Below are 21,258 nucleotides of genomic sequence, written 5' to 3'. Positions count from 1 at the left end.
AGTCATTGTTCAGCTAACCTGGAGTTTCTCATGATTAAATGTAGACCGTTTTATCTACCGCGGGAGTTCACCTCCACTATTATCACTGCAGCCTATATTCCCCCGGATGCTGATGCCAAGCTTGCTATGAAAGAACTTCACGCAGCCATCAGTAAACAACAGACTGATCACCCGGAAGCTGCGTTTATTGTTGCAGGTGACTTTAATCATTCAAACCTAAAGTCAGTGCTACCCAAGTTTCACCAGCATGTTTCCTGCCACACCAGAGGAAACAAAACCTTAGACCATGTTTACACAAACATGGCTGGCGCTTACGTTGCGACACCCCTCCCCCACCTGGGACAGTCAGACCACCTCTCTTTGTTTCTATCACCCAAATATTCACCCCTCATCAACCGTGTGAAGCCATCAGTAAAGACCATCAAGGTGTGGCCTGCGGGGGTTGATTCCACACTCCAGGAAAGGTTTCTAAACACAGACTGGAGTATGTTTGCTTCTCAAGCCACCAGTGGCGCTCACACGGACATTGACTCATTCACTTCCTCTGTATTGGATCATATCAATACCACCATCGACAGTGTTACAACCCAGAAACAGATCACCACATACCCTAATCAGAAGCCTTGGATGAACAGGGAAGTTCGACTCCTGCTGAAGTCACGCAATACTGCCTTCAGATCAGGTGATGCACAAGCCTACAGTACATCCAGAGCTAACCTGAAGAGGGGCATCAAAAAGGCCAAGCACTGCTACAAGCTAAAGATAGAGGGTCACTTTTCCAACTCTGACCCTCGACGCATGTGGCAGGGCATCCAGGCCATCAGTGACTACAAACCCCCCCACTCCACCCCCGCAGCCACTGATGTCAACTTCCTGAACGAGCTAAATTACTTTTATGCTCGTTTTGAAAGAGACAACAGAGAAACTGCCACCAAGCTTAAACCCTCAGCTGACCACCCACCAATCACACTCTCCTCCACAGATGTCTGCAAGGCACTGAGCCGGATCAGCGCACACAAGGCTGCTGGACCAGACAACATCCCTGGACGTGTGCTCAGGGCATGTGCGGAGTAGCTCGCTGGGGTTTTTACAGACATTTTCAACCTGTCTCTTGCCCAAGCAGCTGTACCGACATGCTTTAAACGCACTTCCATTGTGCCAGTGCCGAAACACTCTAACCCGAGGTGCCCTAATGACTACCGCCCTGTAGCACTCACACCCATCGTTATGAAGTGCTTTGAGCGGCTGGTCCTGGAACACCTAAAAGACTCTATACCATCCACATTGGACTCACACCAGTTTGCCTACCGCAGCAATAGGAGCACAGAGGATGCAGTTTCCATGGCACTGCACTCTGTGCTCACCCATCTGGACCATAAGAACACGTATGCACGCATGCTGTTTGTTGACTTCAGCTCAGCGTTCAACACTGTCATTCCATCCAAGTTAATAGCCAAACTTGGAGACCTGGGCATCAACACTTCTATGTGTAACTGGATTTTGGACTTCCTAACTGACAGACCCCAGAATGTTCGTTCAGGATTCACCTGCTCCACATCCATCACACTCAACACTGGTGTACCACAGGGCTGTGTGCTAAGTCCGTTTCTCTACTCCCTCTTCACTGCCGACTGCAAGCCTGTGTATGGATCTAATTCCATCGTCAAGTTTGCGGACGACACTACGGTGATCGGGCTCATCAGCAACAACGATGAGACTGCCTATAGGGAGGAGATCCAGCACCTGGCCACATGGTGCGCTGATAATAACCTGCTCCTCAACACCACCAAAACGAAGGAGCTCATCGTGGACTTCAGGAAGGAGTCAAGAGGCACACACGACACCATCCACATCAATGGAATGGCAGTTGAACGTGTCTCCAGTTTCAAGTTCCTGGGGATCCACATCTCGGCGGACATGTCGTGGACGACCAACACCTCCAGCCTGGTCAAGAAGGCTCACCAGCGCCTCTTCTTCCTGAGGACACTGAGGAAGAATCAGCTCTCCTCGGCTATCCTGGTGAACTTCTACCGCTGCGCAATAGAAAGCATCCTGACCAACTGTGTGGCAGTGTGGTATGGGAGCTGCTCTGTTGCGGAGCGCAAGGCACTGCAGCGGGTGGTGAAAACTACCCAGCGCATCACAGGGACTCCACTGCCAGCCATCGAACACATCCAGAGGAAACGCTGCCTGCATCGAGCTCGCAGCATCCTCAAGGACTCCTCTCACCCAGCCCACAGACTGTTTTCTCTCCTGCCCTCCGGCAGGCGTTTCAGGATCCACCGGACCAGGACCAGCAGACTAAAGAACAGTTTTTTCCCCAGAGCGGTCTCTTTATTGAACTCAAACCCCCGTTGATCCACTTCCCTCATAAACTGATAACTCTCCTACCTCACATCTTCCTTCACTTTGTTATTTGCACTACCGACTGTTTATCACAGTAACAACTGTTTACATATGCATCTTGCACTGTCATATCTTAACTGGATTATGCTCATTTGCACTGCCGACTGTATTTATAGTACCAATGTTTACATTTGCATTTTGCACTGTACTTCTAACTGTAATATGCAACCACTTTCCACTGCACTTTACACTTTTTTTTTCCGGATAGCTCTGTCCATAATTTATTGCACTACCCTAATCCACTGCTATTCCTCATATTAGCCTAGCATATTATTGTATACCTCTATCTGTAAAATTCTGTTTATAGTAATAGCCATCTGTATATTGTATTCATAGTACATATTCACCTGTAAATTCTGTTTATAGTAATAGCCATCTGTATATTTATTCACTGTACATATTCACCTGTAAATTCAGTTCTGTTTATAGTAATAACGTCTCTCTATTTATACATATTTATACATATTCAGTACATATCCATGTCCTGCACTTACGCATCCATTGTATATCCTGCACTTGCTGCTATTGCACTTCTGGTTAGACCTAAACTGCATTTCGTTGCCTTGTACTTGTACTTGTGTAATGACAATAAAGTTGAATCTAATCTAATCTAATCTAATCTACAGGCCTCATCTAAAGGAGCAACTCGACAGGGCCGCAACGACTTCGGGCAGAGACTTGCTGGAAACCTATGTATCCCAAAGCACACAGTAGAAGAACAAGTATCGATTTCCTAAGGGCTCCGTGGAGGAGCGAGATCCTCACAATGCACGCAGGCAGCCCCCTCAGAAACTGCCCATTCATGCACTGCTGCCATCTTAGATGATTATTCGGACAAGTGAAACACAGTTTTGGATGATAGGCTGATTTAAAATATCTAACTCATATATTATTTTAATTCCTCAGAATTAAATGCAGCCATTATCACCAGACAATACTGTTTTAATATTTATTTATACAGTCTCGTAATCTACGACTTTCATCCATCGAGAAGTCAACAGGCACAAGACTGAAACACCCGAAAGCGCACGGCTGTACACGTTGAGATATTTTTCAATGAACACAGCCATGCACACCCGGGAGGAGGTAGACCCAGCCTTAGCGCTGCTCTGTCCAATACGCGCTCTCCGTACCTACGTAGACAGAACACAGTGCTTCGGGACCTCAGACCAGCTCTTTGTCTGTTACCGAGGACAGCAGAAGGGAAAGGCTCTCTCCCAGCAGAGGTTGTCTCACTGGTTAGTGGACGCTATAGTCTTGGCTTATCAGGCTCAAGGCCTGGCATGCCCCCTAGAGGTGAAGGCACACTCCACTAGCAATGTTGCTTCCTCCTTGGTGCTTGCGCATGGCGTCTCACTGACAGACATCTGTAGAGCTGCAGGCTGGGCAACACCCAACACATTTGCGAGATTATACAATTTCCTTGTAGAGCGTGTTCTCTTGTTTACTAACAGTCTCATTATCCCCAGTGGCAAGTAAGTAGGACCTGCTCGGTGTCATCGCTTGCTGCGCCATTCCACTCCACAGACTGGACACATGCGCTATTTTGCTCAGGTGAGTTTCTCCATGAAGCCATGAGTTCCTCCAGCACTGTTTTTCATCAACACCAGAGTGCATACCTGGTTGGTTAGCCCTCGTGTCAGGCTAGGTGCTTCCATGTGCATAGTTCACCCATCTAGGCAACCCCCACATGTGTATTTCCACGGTAAGTCTCCTCCGAGCATGTGTCTTTCCCTTGGTAAGACCGTTCTAGCCATCTCTGAGGTTGAAACATTCCACCCTGCGGGCTGGGTACATCAGAGATTTTCCATATGCATCCCGTATTCGGGTCATAGGTATGTGTATTCTGTAAGTCCTCCCTTCGGGCAGGTAGTGTGTTGCATATTTCCACCTGGGATATGCTACCCAGTGTACCTTGGTATTCTTGCATTTAGCTCGTGCTAGCCTCACGACAGTGAGCTAGGGTTTGCGCAGGGCACACAAAGACAGCCGTAGGGCACACAAAGACAGCCGTAGTCTTGGTTACGTATGTAACCCTCGTTCCCTGAAGGAGGGAACGGAGACGTTACGCCCCTGTGCCACTACCGCTGTACCGCTGAAACGGCTGGGACATAATGCGAGCTTGCAGGCGCGGCCCCTAATCTACCCAATATATATAATATATGCAGAGTTCACAATGCTAATTCTGCAGACCCATAGTATTTACATACCATTGGCTCGTTTTGTAATAACCGAAAGGGATAGGGCTCTCAGACGAGGCTCCCATTCGTCTGTCACTGTTACATGTAACCGAGGCATTTTCGTCTGTGCATGATTGACAAGTCAAACTAGCACAATTACTCCGTTTAATAACAACAGAGTCTCAGAGTCTCAGAGTCAAGATTATTCATCGTTTTTGTACTATAATAAGCAGTATTGTAATTTACGCAACAGTTTGTGCAATATTTCCCCAGTATCAGCACTGGAACCGTTTCACCATTTGTATCACTCCGCTTGCTGCGACTGTCATGGTGGTCAAGCAAATCCAATATATTTTTTTACAAACACTACTGTTATTGTGTCATGGAATGTAGTTTTAAGAGTTTTTTTAGGCAAAAATTTAGTTATTTAGACCTTAGAGATGTGATGGGACCATCAAAAAGTGATACCATGTACTGTAACACTATTAAACTGGCTGGGAGAATGCTTATTAAAACTGAATAAGGTCCAGGTTGTCTGCCAATGGGAACATGAATCACCATAATGAACCACAACAAAACACAGCACTTATTAACATTATTATCCCACAATGCCACACAAAATAGCCTTTTTTCCAGTAATTTGTCATATTCTACAGTAAACACTTTATTTTACACTTTATTTTACAGTGTCCATGTTACATGTTACGGACCCACTTTATATTAGGTGTCCTTAACTACTATGTACTAACATTTTAATTAATCATTTGATACAATGCACTTATTGTACATAGATGTTTTTACATTGTACTTACATTAAAAAAATTCACTGCATGTAATTACATCTGTAATTAAAATTATGTAGTTACATTTATAATTACACTGTTGACATTTCCCTTACACCTTTACCCATACCACCACACCTGTCCCTAACTTTACCCACCTCAATATCAGCAAAAGTGTTTTGCAATACAATATGAACACAATAAGTACATTGTACTTATTTTTTGATGTAAGTACATAGTAGTTAAGGCCACCTAATATAAAGTGGGGCCCATGTTACATGTGCTGACCATAGTAATAACTAGCCTGGTCTTACCAGACTCTCGTACATTTCATTTGTACATAGAGTCTGGCCACTCTCCATTGACAAGCTCCATTACTTCCTTGAAGGCGGGAACTCTGTTGAAGTTTAAAACTATTGGATCTGCCAAGAGTCACTCTGGATCTGCCATAACCAATCACTAACGTTTGGTCGTGATGTATGTCACGCGCCGTTCGCCTTTGATTCTCACATTAACTGTGCACACCACCTCAGTGTCAGGGATAAAACCTTGTGCATTCACGGTGGAGAGGAGAGTTTTGTGATCAGAACACGCTGCTCTTGTGGTGCATATCTCGTGCAATCATAACTTGATTGTATATGCTGTAAACAAAATGTCATATGCTTGGTATGATAAGAATAAATAACAACCCAATTCAAATGTTTACGTGCTTTTCTTCTTTTATTTTTTGAGCGGTGATTAAATATTTTGCTCTTGTAAACACTTGCCAGCATTTAAAGAACAAGTCTAGAAATGCATCCAAATTACAGCTCACGCAACCGCACGGTGCTCTGCAGGGGTCAAAAAGAATATAAACAGTGAATTTTAAAGTGATATATTCCTGAAAACGGTGAAAAATGTGGATTCGGACAGCAATTTCATTACCACACGACCTTGGTGTTTGTCAAAAGCAGTCGTTAATTCAGCCTGGCTTTTTTTCGCGGGTGGTGGGAGACGGACGACTTCAGCCAACTCCTTCACCACAAACGGAGCGAGCTGAAAAAGACTTTTCCCGGACCACAACATCATGGCCAACAACAAAACTCAGCAGTGATTGTTCTTGCTCCATGTAACGGAGTTTGTTTGTTCAGGGAAGAAGGAGGCGGGAACCGGCGAACGTTTAACAACTTTTAATCAAATAATAAACACAAAATGAAAGTAAAAGCGGCAGCCCCTCACGGACAACTGCCGCACACACACATAACAAAACGTAAACAAAACACTACTTAAAATCCAGGCCTGCTCCTCTCTCGTCCTTCACCGGTGTCGCTTGTCCTTATATGCCACCTTGCTCCCTCGTAAGAGGACTCGAGACCGGTGTGTCTCATTCTCAATCACGCACACCGATCTCGCTCGCTCGTCCACCTCGCCACACTACGGCTTTAACTTCTGGACATTCGTCAGCGGTGCCACCATAGTAAAAATACACACTCGCAGCTTTCACCGCCGCCATTACTGAACTACAACTCAAACTAGCGCACGACATCAACGTCATCGCTCTCAGCCACTCCCTCTGTTCGCTGATTGGACCGGTAAAAAAATTGTCGGGAGAAAACCTTAGCATATACAGCAGTCCCAGACGTAGTACTGAAGTAAAAATGAAAATTGAGCGGAAGTACGTAGGAGGGCGGAGCCAGGCTAAGTAATAACAGCATATTATGCATAATTGCATGCAACTAACCTAAAACCAAATACATTCCTAAACCCTAACCCTATAGTAAATAGGTTGTTAATTTTACTTAGGCCCCATTTACACTAGTGAGTTTTCATTTTAAAATGCATAACTTTTGCCACAGTTACGTCTGTCGTCTACACTACTCAAACATCGAAATTCATACTTTTGAAAAAGCTGCAGACCCTGTTTTAGTTTGAAAGCTACGGGTGGTGTTTCAGTGTAAACGGACCAAAACCGACACTTTTGAAAAGGATGGATTGGCTGCCCACATTACGCTACCGGAACACAACAATATCAGACCATGGCTTCGTTTCCCATAAGCGCCTACGTTGAAACGCAGCCCAGAGACGTCTCTCTCAGCGGCTCTGTAACATACCAGCCTCAACGACCGTGTAAACAGTAACACAGAGAGGGAACTGCATGCTTTGCTGACTTTGTTGTCCTTTTTAGCAGCCGTTGTGCAGTTAAGTGCTGTATTGTATAATATTACAGCTGTCTACATGTGCAAGTGGGAACTCTGTACACTTGTGCGCGCATGCCCATTGTGCATGAACGGTTAGGTGGCATGCGTTTTCGGTCCTGCAGTGTAGACAGAGATCGTTTCTGAAATGCAACGGAAACGCAGTGTAGACGAGGATCGTTTTCATTTTAAAACCATTTTAAAAAAGTGTAAATGGGGCTTTAGTACTTAAAAGATTAGTTCACCTCAAAATGAAAATTTCCTGATCATTTACTCAGCCCCTTTCTTCAGTGGAGTTTTTTGAGGAAAACATTTCAGGATTTTTCTCCACACAATGGACTTCAATGGCAACCAAAATGTTGAAGATCCAAATCAATGCCGTTTCAAAGGACTTCTAAGGGCTTCAGAGGCTCGTCACGATCCCAGCTGAGGAAAAGGGTCTTATCAAAACCATCAGTCATTTTCAAAAAAAAAAAAAAATGAATATACTTTTTAACCTAAATTGCTCATCTTGCGCTGCTCTGCGACGTGCCACGGGTTACGTAATCACGTCGGAAAGGTCACGCTAGACTGGGATCGTGCAGAGACTCTGAAATCCTTTGAAACTGAATTGATTTGGACCTTCAACATTTTGGTTGCTATTGTGGTATATTGTGTGAAGAAAAATCCTGGAATGTTTTCCAAAAATGTGTTTTTTTGACTGAAGAAAGAAAGACACAAACATATATTTTCATTTTAAAATAAACTAATCCTTTAAACACGGTAACAAGAAGACCTTATAATAAAATGTAACCAAAAAATCTGTATATTTCATTAACCCCCGGAAAAAATGCATGTTTGAGCTGTTTTAACTGAAAGCAACTGACACTGATATATCTTAAATATTTCAGTGCCATTGTTTTGTCTCAAGATGCACACCAGTAATGTTTTTTTTTGTTTGTTTGTTTGTTTCTGGCACATTTATAAAAGCTACTTAAATGTCCCTTATTGAACTAAGGCCTAATCCTGGCTTAATATAAGCCCTGTCTATGAAACCAGGCCAAAAAGTTGGTAAGAAATTACAGTTTTAAAGTCCTGGCAATATTGTTTGAAAACGGTGTTGGGGTTCACTATGACTTGTAGACAGTGTAAGTCTTAAACAATGTTGAAAGTCTATCCAGTAAGAACGAGAGAGAAAGTGAGCCAGTGAACAAGTGGAATGATTTATCACACCATCCTCTTCTCCCCAGGAGTGACAGCTCTCCCTCCCTTTCGACGCCCCCTTGTTTATCTGGAGTCTGCTTTTCCCCAGCTGATCTGCACTGGATCACTGCCTGTCACTGTATAAACAGGGCTTTTGTTTAGCTAACCATCCTCATATCCCTCACGTAGCTGTGGCTGGGAAGAATTCTCAGGTAATCTTTTTTTTTCAGGAAGTATGCAGGTGAGCACATGCAGGGAACGAGATCTCTGGCCGTGTCCAGGCAGGCCTGCTCCCCCCTCAGGGGCCAGCAGTTTCTTCTGTGCTCCGATCACACACCTGTGGAAAACAAGCCTGGCATTCCAAATGATCCCTTTCCCGGTGAACCACCAAACTGAGATATATAATTACAGTCAGGTGGCAGTATTGTCCCACTGCATTTTTTTCTGTCAGTGTGTCGTCTGAAACGCTCATGGACCGATGGATGAAAAGAATGGCAAGAGCTTCCAAAATTGCAAGCCCAAATCTGATCGGGGTGGTTTTAAAATATGAGTCACTTAGAAGGCTTTTAGAAACAAGCAGGGCTGGGTGATGTATAGAATTTCCAAAATATATATTCACAACGATATTGCTTGAAATATGAAGAGCTTGGTTGCAAAACGCGATAAACGCCATTTTTTGACATTTGGATTTTATTATTGGAAATCACTGTTTAGATGTACCTTAATCTATGTGTGAATTGCTGCCATTAATAAGATTTGAAAATTTACATTTTAAGCCAACTACAAAATGTATTTTTTCACAAAACGCGATATTCGCCAGCCCAGTTTCTTTACAAAGTGCGATATAGAACGTTCAGGATGCCGCGCGAGGAGAGAGTCACCGCCGGTGAAGTGCTCCGAGTTTGCTCAGTGATTTAACGATAATATCAAAACAAAAAACATATTTTTAAAAAGAGGATTCAATAGGCTAACTAAAAAACGTTTACCAGTTTATACTGTAGGCGAGCTGTCAGTCACGTAGGCTACGTCACTGATCAACAGCTGTCTGTCAGTCAGAGAATCAAAGCTTCAGAGTCAAGCTAAAGGCCTGTTCACACCGGGACGATTTTCGCACACGTTTATCGCCGACGTTTAACGCCTCGGGACTAAACAATGGGCGCCAATGTGAGTGTTCACACCGACGCGCAAAACGCCAGGCGTAAAAGCGTCATTTTTAAAAAAACGCCTCGGGTTCGTTTTTTTATTTTGACGCGGCGCGTAAAAAACTGTCCGACCAATGAGATCGGCGCTTTTGTTCACGTGCCTGGAGCTGCTGAAGTGACAGTAAAACACGACTTGGTGGCGCTCGAGCACAAAACGGTCTTGCCGAGCACACATTGATACGACGAAGAAGTAGTAAGTAGACAAAGAAGAAGATGGGCTGCTAATGCTGCTTGCCAGTTAGCAAAAAGTGTGTGAATGCTTTTGTCCATATACATAATATGTCTATGGTTTTGGCAAGCACGTAAATACTGTCTCTCTTCTCCTTCTGTGTGACAAGCGAGTGTCAGAGGCTTAAAGTGCCGCAGCACCACCTTGTGTACCGGGAGCGCATCGACTGAATGTGCACGTTCACTCGGCGCAGCGCCAGTGAAAATCGCTTGGGTGTGAACACTCAAGACGCGCCGAAAAACGGCACGAAAAACGCTGGCGATAAGCGCGCGCGATATTCGTCCCGGTGTGTACAGGCCTTAACGTTATGGATTTCGATGACGGATTGGAGCCGGTCATTCCAGCTGCTGTTGGGAGAAAGAGGAAGGCATCTAAAGAAAATCATCAAAGGGAGAAGACAAACGGGCAAGGCATTCAGGGGAGGGAAAACATCCAAAGATTAATTGTTGTCATCGTGCGACTGCGAGTAATGTTGGTCTGTCATGCCGACACACACACACACACACACACACACACACACACACACACACACACACACACACACACACACACACACACACACACACACACACACACACACACACAAAACATTGATTCACTAGCTTTTCTTAATGGTATTACAGTAGTAGAATATAGCCTAAGGTGGATATATAGCGTTTTGCAAAAAAAAAAAAAAAAATGTTATGTTGTGTATGTTCTGACCAAAACTAACTCGGAATCTTATTATTATTAATCAATCTTTGTATATACTATTCCATATATTTATGATGTATTGTTTTTTTAACCAATTTAAGATGTTTGACAATGTTAAGATAAATATGTTGCATTTTGGCATGGTTCTTGACTTATTTATGGACATAAAATTAAATAAAAAATATCCTGGATTTGAAGAATATTGTGTCCCGGCCTTCACTGAGCTCAAGTAATAGTTTAATGTACAAAAAATTGGGAATGAACTTGACTGTTGATGTCTTAAATAATAATGTCAAATAACCAACATTTCTCAAAATGGATATATCTCGTTTTGCAACGAAACTCTTCATATAAAATAAAGCAAGATTGTGAATATCACAGGGATTTTAATGTGCTTGAATATTTTTGATAGTTTTAAAATTATATACAATTTTAAATAGTAAAGAGACATTTTAATAATGTCTCTTAAATAAAAAAATATTTCCATGATGCAGTAAATAGTTTTTTTTCCTCCAATATTAATTAATCATTAATTACCCATTTTTATTTTACTCATTTTAATTTTTTTCTTCCTTCCATATATACTGTACATACATATATATATATAACAAACAATGATACCATTCAAACATGTGTAATTATATATTATAAATATTTTGTTATATACTGTATATATTTTTATATAAAAATATATATAATTATAATCTTTTATTTTTTTTCAGGACTAGGGCCTCATTTATAAAATGTTGCGTAGAAACCTTCCTACATTTGCTCTTACGATCGTTTCTCAAATATACTTACGTGTGATTCAGAGAACAAATGTTTTATAAATGAGGCCCCTATATGAACAACTTTGTTTTCATAAACTATGTCTGTGAAATAATCTGTGCTTTTTCATTGTGAACAGATGAACAGTTGAAACACTACAGTTGGACTACTGCTTACATTACTACACGGTCTGCTCATTTTAAGTGTTGCCTGTACAACTTTTCATGTAGACTGCTGTCCTGCATTTGAATGAGGTATCGCTTCATGTTGGTATATGTTAGCCTGACAAGATCCACATCAAGATGTTGGGTGTGGGAACACACCATTGGCAGGGCTCAATCCAAGGGTCGGGATAAACGGTTGTCTTTCAAATTCCCTCTGCACTCAATAGGATAGAGCTACAACCAACCAGAGCAACGAAGAAGGTGAAGTGGAGCTAGTTGATAGATTAAACTTTCGCCGCATCCGGTCGACAAAACTCTGAATACATCTTCCTTTCTTAAGAATGACTTCAGTGCCGTTCTTTGTTCTTTTCTCTAAGAAAAGCTTTGTCAAAAAAAAGTAGTGGCCAAAGCCGATTCTGCTGTTCACCAGTTTCTTTGTTTACAAGTAGCACGCGTCATTATGTTAAGCCTGCCCACCGACTCTATACACGATGTGATTGGCCTGACCAGAGTTAGTTTTTTCCAGCTCGCAAGCCAACGGAAAGTTGTTAGACGCCCTGGCTGCAAATTAGATTTGCTGCTGCTAGGGTGCATCTAGATTTCTAGGCTAGGTATATGTATGATTGGTTTCAGATTTACTTACCCAATACATCACTGAAAGAAGTGAACCGTGGCACATGTCGGCCTTTTCTTGTGTTATTGGGCAGTTCTTGGCTAGAATAATCTATAATGTAGGACAGACTTAATGCCAATAGTCAAAAGTCTGGCTCTGGGAAAATCAATGGGCCTATGTAAAATCAATCCGCGCTTTCCTTCAGAGAGGCCAGCTGAACAGCAGAGAAACACCTCTCTAAGATGAGCATTTACAGCGCACCGATGCCTTTAAGTGCTTGTATAAACTTTACAACCTTGTCTTTACTCCTTTAGTTATAACACAACCCCTTTTACAGAGTTGCTATCATTTGAGCTGTCTCTAGTACACATGAGCGCACACACACACACACAGCCCCCGGGCCGATGATAACAGCTGTAATGACTGTGTCCACACCCATATGAAGTTTGGCCAGTCCTTCAAGTCGCTCCAGCTGTTTGTGAAGAACGGCTGCAATCTTTCAGCCGCATGTCATAGTGCAGGACGCCATTCTCACACATACATCAGTGTTACCTGACAACAACAGCACCTCCTCTGAGCAGACATTAATAATGGCACGAGGAAAAAATGCATTCCCTTTCTTTAAATGAATTGCTCTGAATTTATGCTGAAGTAAAGTATGACAGATAGGGCGAGGATCCAATATACAAACATATTTTCATTTTATTTACTACTTCTATAATTATTGATTTAAAAAAACAATATATATATATATATATATATATATATATATATATATATATATATATATATATATATATATATATATATATATATATATATATATATATATATATATATATATATATATATATATATATATATATATTATAGTGTAATTTAATACAATGTTTTATACATTTTGGATTTTAACTTTATACTTGAGAGTTTTTTATATCACAAAATTTGTTAAAAGAATTCATCCATCCATTCATCCATCATCCATTCCTCTATCCTTCCATCCCTCCATTTATCCATCCATTCATCCATCATCCATTCCTCCATCCTTCCATCCCTCCATTTATCCATCCATTCATTCATCTCTCCATCCATCCATTCATCCTCCCACCCATCCTCATCCATCCATCCCTCCATTTTTCCATCCATCCACCCATCCATCCATCTATCCATCCTTTTTATTGATTTCTCCATCCATCCCTCCATTTCTCCATCAATCCCTCCATCCATTAATTCATCCATCCATTCCTCCATCCCTCCATCCCTCCATCCATCCATTCCTCCATCCTTCCATTGCTCCATCCATCCATCCATCATCCATTCCTCATCCTTCCATCCCTCCATTTATCCATCCATCCTTCCATCCCTCCATGTCTCCATTCATTCTTCCCTCCATCCATCCATCCATCCACCCCTCCATTTTTCCATCCATTCCTCCATCCTATCATCCTTTCCTCCATCCTTCGATCCCTCCATTTATCCATCCATCATCCATTCCTCCATCCTTCCATCCCTCCATTTATCCATCCATTCCTCCATCCTTCCATTCCTCCATCCTATCATCCATCCATCCCTCCATTTATTCATCCATTCCTTCATCCATCCCTCCATCCATCATACATCCTTCCATCCCTCCATTTATCCATCCATCCATTTATTCTTCCATCCATCCATCCACCCACCCTCCATTAATTTATCCATCCACCCACCCATCCTCCATCCCTCCCTCCATCTATCTATCTATCTATCTATCTATCTATCTATCTATCTATCTATCTATCTATCTATCTATCTATCTATCTATCTATCTATCTATCTATCTATCTATCTATCTATCTATCTGTCTGTCTGTCTGTCTGTCTGTCTGTCTGTCTGTCTGTCTGTCTGTCTGTCTGTCTGTCTGTCTGTCTGTCTGTCTGTCTGTCTATCTATCTATCTATCTATCTATCTATCATCTCAGTAAAAAAAATCATGCAAATCTGCTCTACGCTTCAGGCATAATCTTGCACGCCAGAATTTGACTGCTGGCATAAAGCCTGGTAGGAATTGTAGCTTATTCTAAAACAAAGTGGAAGCTCATTTAAATTCTCTTCATTCTCTTCTGTAGACAACACCAAAGAAATTGGCGGAAACTGTGTGTTGACTTTGGTCAGAGTTTCCCTCCATCCAGAAGTAATAACCACTAAATATTTCAGACACACAAATCTGAAAACAAAGCAGAATATACAGTCGAGCTTAAGGCATTAGTGGGCTAGCTTTAAGACACGAGTCTGGCCATTCTCAGTTTTTTATTAGGGCATAAAGCCAACAACGTTTATTCTCTCTCGTTCACTCTCTGAAAAGTTTACAATGTGCATTGCATGTTGTCATAGATAAAGTATCCATGTATTTTTGACAAAATAACATAAATCCCAGAAATAAAACACTGCATACTGCATAAAACAGCTGGGACATTTATTAGTTTTAGCTTCAGTAAAATAAAATAAAAAAATAAACATTTGTCAATTTAAGGGTCTTAATGTGCCCATTTCTGTAACTAAAAAAACAGTCATCTTCCAATAATGAAATGCATTTGTTCTTTTGTTGAGTATTCTTAAGCACTTTATAGTTGTAGGGTGCAGAATGCTTCAGTTAGCAAAAAGTCAGTTTAATATGTTTATATATTTATATTATTAGTAGTCTGCTTTCTGTAATAATGGTGCATGCACAAAAAAGTAAAGTCAAAGTTTGCATTGAACCCCATGTTTAATTGTGCTGTTTTTTCATGTGTATAACATTAATTTTGTTGGATATATTGTTTGGAGCCAGATATTATTCTAGAGATATAGACATTTTTGTGTAATAGAAATCATTCCAACCAAAAGCTAATTTGAGTTTTTTCCATCTCATTTCAGTGCATCACTCAATTTGGAGTCTATTGCTTCATGCGCTGCTACTTTCAGGGTGGAGAGAAACAATGCAGCTATTTTCTGTTCTGCCTAACTGTTTTTGTCTCTATATAAGCAACCTTACTTTGATTTTACTGCACAACATTTGTCCTCCATTTTGTTTTAAACTGGAAGAGTCATGCACACCTGCCCAAACGCACACAACAACACACACTTATTTGCAAGCGGATTGTGACACTCAGACAATGAAACAAACACGTAACCTGCTATCTTTTTAAGTACAAGACCTTGTCTGTCTCACAGATAAGGTGTTTAATTTATTTAGCTTTAAGTTATAGACGGACAGACATGTTTCCCTTGAAATTCCTTTCTGTCTGCCTTATCTACACAGGTTTGGTATGTCTCTCTCTCTCTCTCTCTCTCTCTCTCTCTCTCTCTCTCTCTCTTTCTCTCTCTCTCTCTCTCTCTCTCTCTCTCTCTCTCTCTCTCTCTCTCTCTCTTCTCTCTCTCTGACTGCGTGTGGCTCCAAAGGATGATGTAACATAGTTAACCCCAGCTAACCTTGACACTGTTTCTGAGGTGGAAAGTCGCCCTCGAGCATAATGTTTAACATGGACACACTAGAATAAACGAATACCCTGTGTGGCGCCATCACAGATCAGATAACACTCCTCATGACTGTTGTGGTCATTACTATATTAACAGCATGTGCTCACTAGTCATGAAAGAACCACCTGTTGGGTGTTTCGTTTTATTCAAAACCTTTGCATAATCCTGTGAGTGCATGATTTTTGGCATGCTTTCCCAGAAGAGGAAGACTTTTACAATGTTGGAATAAAAAAGAAAATGTATTAACTTGTAGGAGGATGGTCCTCTTTAGACATTCTGTTGACTATATCTTCCTGGGACCCAGGAATAGACTTGTGTCCTCTGTAGTGGACATTATATTTTAGTGAATTTCTTTTTTAATACCAAATGTTTGGAAGTTTCACAATGACAACTGCATTGGACTTTAAATATGACTGACATTAATTTAGTGAATTTAAAACTTGAAATGTGAAAACATTTTGTAATTATCATTTAAATCTGACAAGATTTGTATTTATTCGTAATAAATCATCATCTCAGGAAATTATTATTGGGTTTCAAATCAACGAAACAGGCTGTCGATTTCATACATGTCCACTGTAGAGGACACCAGGACTTAAAGCATGTTTATCAAGCATTTTAGGAGACACGGGTGAACAAAAGAACACATTAATATGCAAATTAGATACAAATATAGATGCATCTCATGGGAAAACCCGCTTATACATTTTACACACATATTGCATAAAGCAAAATGATATATCAAATAATTCTGTTTTATCTTTCATAACATAGTTGAGAATCATCTTTATACAAAGTTTGGTATAATTATTATTTTTTTTATTTTAAATCCTTTTGTTTTGCCTTTTCATATCTTTTTAGTACTGGTGTCCACTACAGGTGACAAAACATATAAAATATATTATTCTCATTCTCTAAACAATGTAATGACACAAAAAATACTAAATTCACAAAACGTTCCTTCTGGTTCACAGAAGGAACTCTCATTAGAGAATATAGAATTAGTTGAGTATTAGTAGACCAGCTAGGTTAGGGTTCAGGTTAGTAGAATAAAGGGTTAGTAGAATAAGTTGACGTAGTTGCAAAGTTACTATAGTCAGTGAATATCTGTTGGGGAGCATCATAATGAAGTGTTTATATTAAGCAGACAGTCTACTAATACTCAAATGAGAGTTAGTTGACAAGTAGGTACAGTTACTTATAGTTAGTAGAATGTCTAAAGGGGACCATCAAAATAAAGTGTTACCAAAAAACTAGTAATATCATGGAAGAACAGATATCTAGAACTAAAATGATTGCACAAAATGAGTCCTTCACCTTGACAGTTGTGAAATGTATTCTTTTTGCAGCTTGTTTGTCGTTTTAGAAAAAAGGTGCATCACAATAGCGTAATGTAGGCAAAATCCTTAGCAAGGTCAATTGTCTGTTGTCAATAGTTTAGAGATTTATGAAGCACAACTCACACAGAAGTCACTTTCAATTCCGTTGCAAAATCTACGCGGGGAAATCTTTTATCTTCACACAAAATTCCTGATTCCTATTGAAATGACTGGATTTTGGCAGTAAATGTGACCACGTGTTTTATTATATTCAATTCTGTCCTTAATTCTGTCCTTTAAATCTTGAATTAAAATGCTTACAATTAAAATGTAGTAAGTTGAGGAAAGGGTTTAGGAGAGTAAAATAATTGATAACACTTTATTTTAAAGTGACGTAGTTACATGTTACTTTACATGTGCTTACAATATAATAACAGTAAATTATGCATAATTACAAGTAACTAACCCTAAACCTAACCATAACTGTATAGTAAGTACATGTAGTTAATTAATATGGTTACACTTTATTTTAAGGTGTCATTGTTACAGTGTAATTATATATTTAAGTACTGAGTAATAATAATTAACTACATGTTGTAATCAACTGCTAAAATGTACTGTTATTACTACAGTAACTACATGTAACATGTAAAAATGACACTGTAAAATAAAGTGCTACCATTAATATTATTATTTGATATATTAATATCAAATAATAAGTAAGTACAATGTAACTACGTCACCTTAAAATAAAGTAACCAAATAATTTTGATCGTAAGTTTTATTCATACAAAATTTGGTGTTACAACCATCCGCAATCTCCCCTACACTCTAGCTTATTGATACCCTAAAGGAAATTGACTAAAAGAAGTGTCACATTAATTCGTGAAATCTTCTTAGAGAACGTTTTGCTTTTTTTATGACGCACAGAATTTGATCAAAATCCGAGGGACTCCAGAGATGTTTGGAGACGCTTCACTTAACACTCTAAATGGATGTTCCGAATGATAAAACGGCAAGTGATCCACCTTTTTGTTGCACAAAATTGTGCGTGTGACGTAGACGCGTGTTGCAATCTTGATGTGTGGCAGTACGCCTCTGTGGGTCTGTCCTCTCAGGTATGACTTGGCAGGCTCCAGCCGGGCAGGTGTGCAGGTGATGTACGTGTTTTAGGGGAACACAGACACCAGAGATCTCTACAGCACATCTGATTTCCATCTTCAGCCCTCACTTCCGCCCTCAGAGGCATCGGGCTATTTTGGAACTCTTTGGGGTTGTTTTTTCGCTTGTTGCAGTGCTGTTGACCCTAGTGCAGTCCCTACGGTCAGCTCCGAAGATATTTAGTCATCAGAGTTCTCAGACGGCCTAGTTAATGTCTTTCACAGGCTGGAGTCAGAACACATTGTTCTGGTTGGGGAGCGGTAATGACCACTGCCATTGCATTCTCCGCTTTCATTACTGGGATAAATGGAGCAATGCACTCTATATCAGGGAAAGGAACAAGACTGGAACTCCTGAATATAAACAGCCAATTAATCCAAGCTAATTCTATTAGGAACTGAGCTGGCATCACGCAGAGTTGAAGCCGTGAGCCGCAGAGCGTGGCGAGAACAGTGCTGATACCGAACAGCACTTTCATCCAGCTCATTTTGCCAGTGCTGAGGTTTATCCTTTTCCCAGAGCAGATTAACGCCACCGTCATAAGCTGCGGTGAGAGCGTAAATAAAAAATGACGATCATTATATAGCAAAGCGTTTGTGGCTTTGGATTTATGAGGTAGTTTTAGTGCCACTGCGGGGGGAATCGCAGCGATGCTGGCGCTGTGTTGCCGACCTTTTGTTTGCAAGTGTTCTTGATAATGAGGTGATAGCATCGTAATCAGATCCAGGAAGGTATGTCCTACTTCCGATGACTGTCTAAGGTATGAAGGGCTCATGTCTGGCCGGACTGGAGTGGAGTGAAGGGAACCTACGTGGGAGAACACATGTGAGAGATATCCTTCGTCACACTTGATTCTTATCTCTAGACGTCCTTTTTATTTATAAGGGTAGCTATATTTGAATGTTTGTTCCCTTAATTTCTTATCAGTCTAATTCCCCTGAGGTATGAACCATGTGTTGGTCAAAGAAGAAAATTGGGTAATCTTTATTTTCTTTGGTAATGGGGGGATGAAATGTCTAAAGTATTTCACAGGCTGCTATTAGGACGCAATCAGGCAGATCGAAAAGTCCCGTGGTGAGCCAGATGCTACTGTTGGGAAAAAAAGAAAATGCAGAAAATGACATGACTTATGTGCCGAGAAAGAATGCATTCAGCTCGAAATCAGAATTTATTATAAAGTGATACATTTACTTTAACCCATTCAAACAGATATACAGATATATAAAGTGCACGACTTTAGTTTGTAACAAAAAACAGTTATTGATTTATTGCTGATTTACAACACAAATTCCTGAATGCACTACTTAAGGCAAGTCGGTTGCCACCAACTTTACTACCATTTTGTGAAGTGGTATTTCTGAGTGACGGTTTCTCAAACAAGAAAATGGAAAAATATACACAGGAACAAAATTATAAATGCAACACTTTTGTTTTTGCCCCCATTTTTCATGATCTAATACTTTTTCTATGTACACAAAAGGCCTATTTCTCTCAAATATTGTTCACAAATCTGTCTAAATCTGTGTTAGTGAGCACTTCTCCTTTGCCGAGATAATCCATCCACCTCACAGGTGTGGCATATCAAGATGCTGATTAGACAGCATGATTATTGCACAGGTGTGCCTTAGGCTGGCCACAATAAAAGAACACTCTAAAATGTGCAGTTTTATGACACAGCACAGTGCCACAGATGTTGCAAGTTTTGAGGGAGCGTGCAATTGACATGCTGACTGCACACCTCTGAAAATCGCCTTAGACTGACCTTCATTTGTCCCAGTGTTCTTGAGTTTCATAGCGACACCTGTTGGCATGGATGTGTGAAGTATTTGTTTTTTTTAATTAATGCCACTTCACATCAGAGCGTTGAATCCTTTTTATTGATTAATTTATATGAATCATGCTACACAGTTCAAAAATTTACATTCCTGAACTTAATAAAAAAAGAGGCTTTGCGTGTTACTGGTGCGGGGAGGCTGTGGTGTGCATTCCACTGGTCTGCTGCACAGCTGTTTCCTGGATGGAGGGATTTTGTGCTCTGGTGGCTGTGGCCGTCATGTTCGTTTAGTCATTCTATAGGCACTGCATGCTGGGACATTTTAGTTTTCCATTCAAAATCATTCTGTTTGGACTTGATGGATCGCACACATGCTTATATATACCATTACTCTGGACTGCTGCTTTAAAGACAACATGATATCAAAGTTTTACAATATTTACTACCTTTCCAAATAAATGTCTCTGGTCTCATTCTGCATCAAATTATTTTTCACCTTTCTTCACCTCAGAAATAACTTGTTTTCTATTGACAGAACCAAACCTACATGTGCAAGGAAAATGGTATTATAATATTACACTATTACTTTTCACTATTAAACCACATACTGTCCTAAAAAAATATCCTGTTAAATATCCTGCTTGTTCTATCATATTACAGAGGTTAAGGTTATGAAATACAGTTCCTAACCCATTTTACTTCCGTAATGTGATGTATTTCTGGGGAAAATACTGTATTTTATGAGAAACATGTTGACTTGATTTTATCCATAGGGGATTTTGTGCATTAAATATTTTTTATTTTAAATGTTTTATTTTAAAAGTCTCTTCTGCTCACAAAAGGCTGCATTTGTTTGATTAAAAATACAGTAAAAACTGAAATATATATTTAAAAAAAACGAATTACCATTCAAAACATCCATGTTCTTTTTAATATATTTTTACATATAATTTATTCATGAGATTCAAGGCTGATTTTTCAGCATCATTACTCCAGTTTTCAGTGTCACATGATCCTTCAGAAATCATTCTAATGGTGATTTGCTGCTCAATACACAATTTTATTATTATCAAAGTTATTCAGAACATGATATTCAGTGAAAAATATGTAGGATGGG

This window comes from Gobio gobio, assembly GCF_949357685.1.
Source record: "Gobio gobio genome assembly, chromosome: 1".
Lineage (NCBI taxonomy): Eukaryota > Metazoa > Chordata > Actinopteri > Cypriniformes > Gobionidae > Gobio > Gobio gobio.
The sequence above is the reverse complement of the archived record's forward strand: the minus strand, read 5'-3'. Positions refer to the sequence as shown.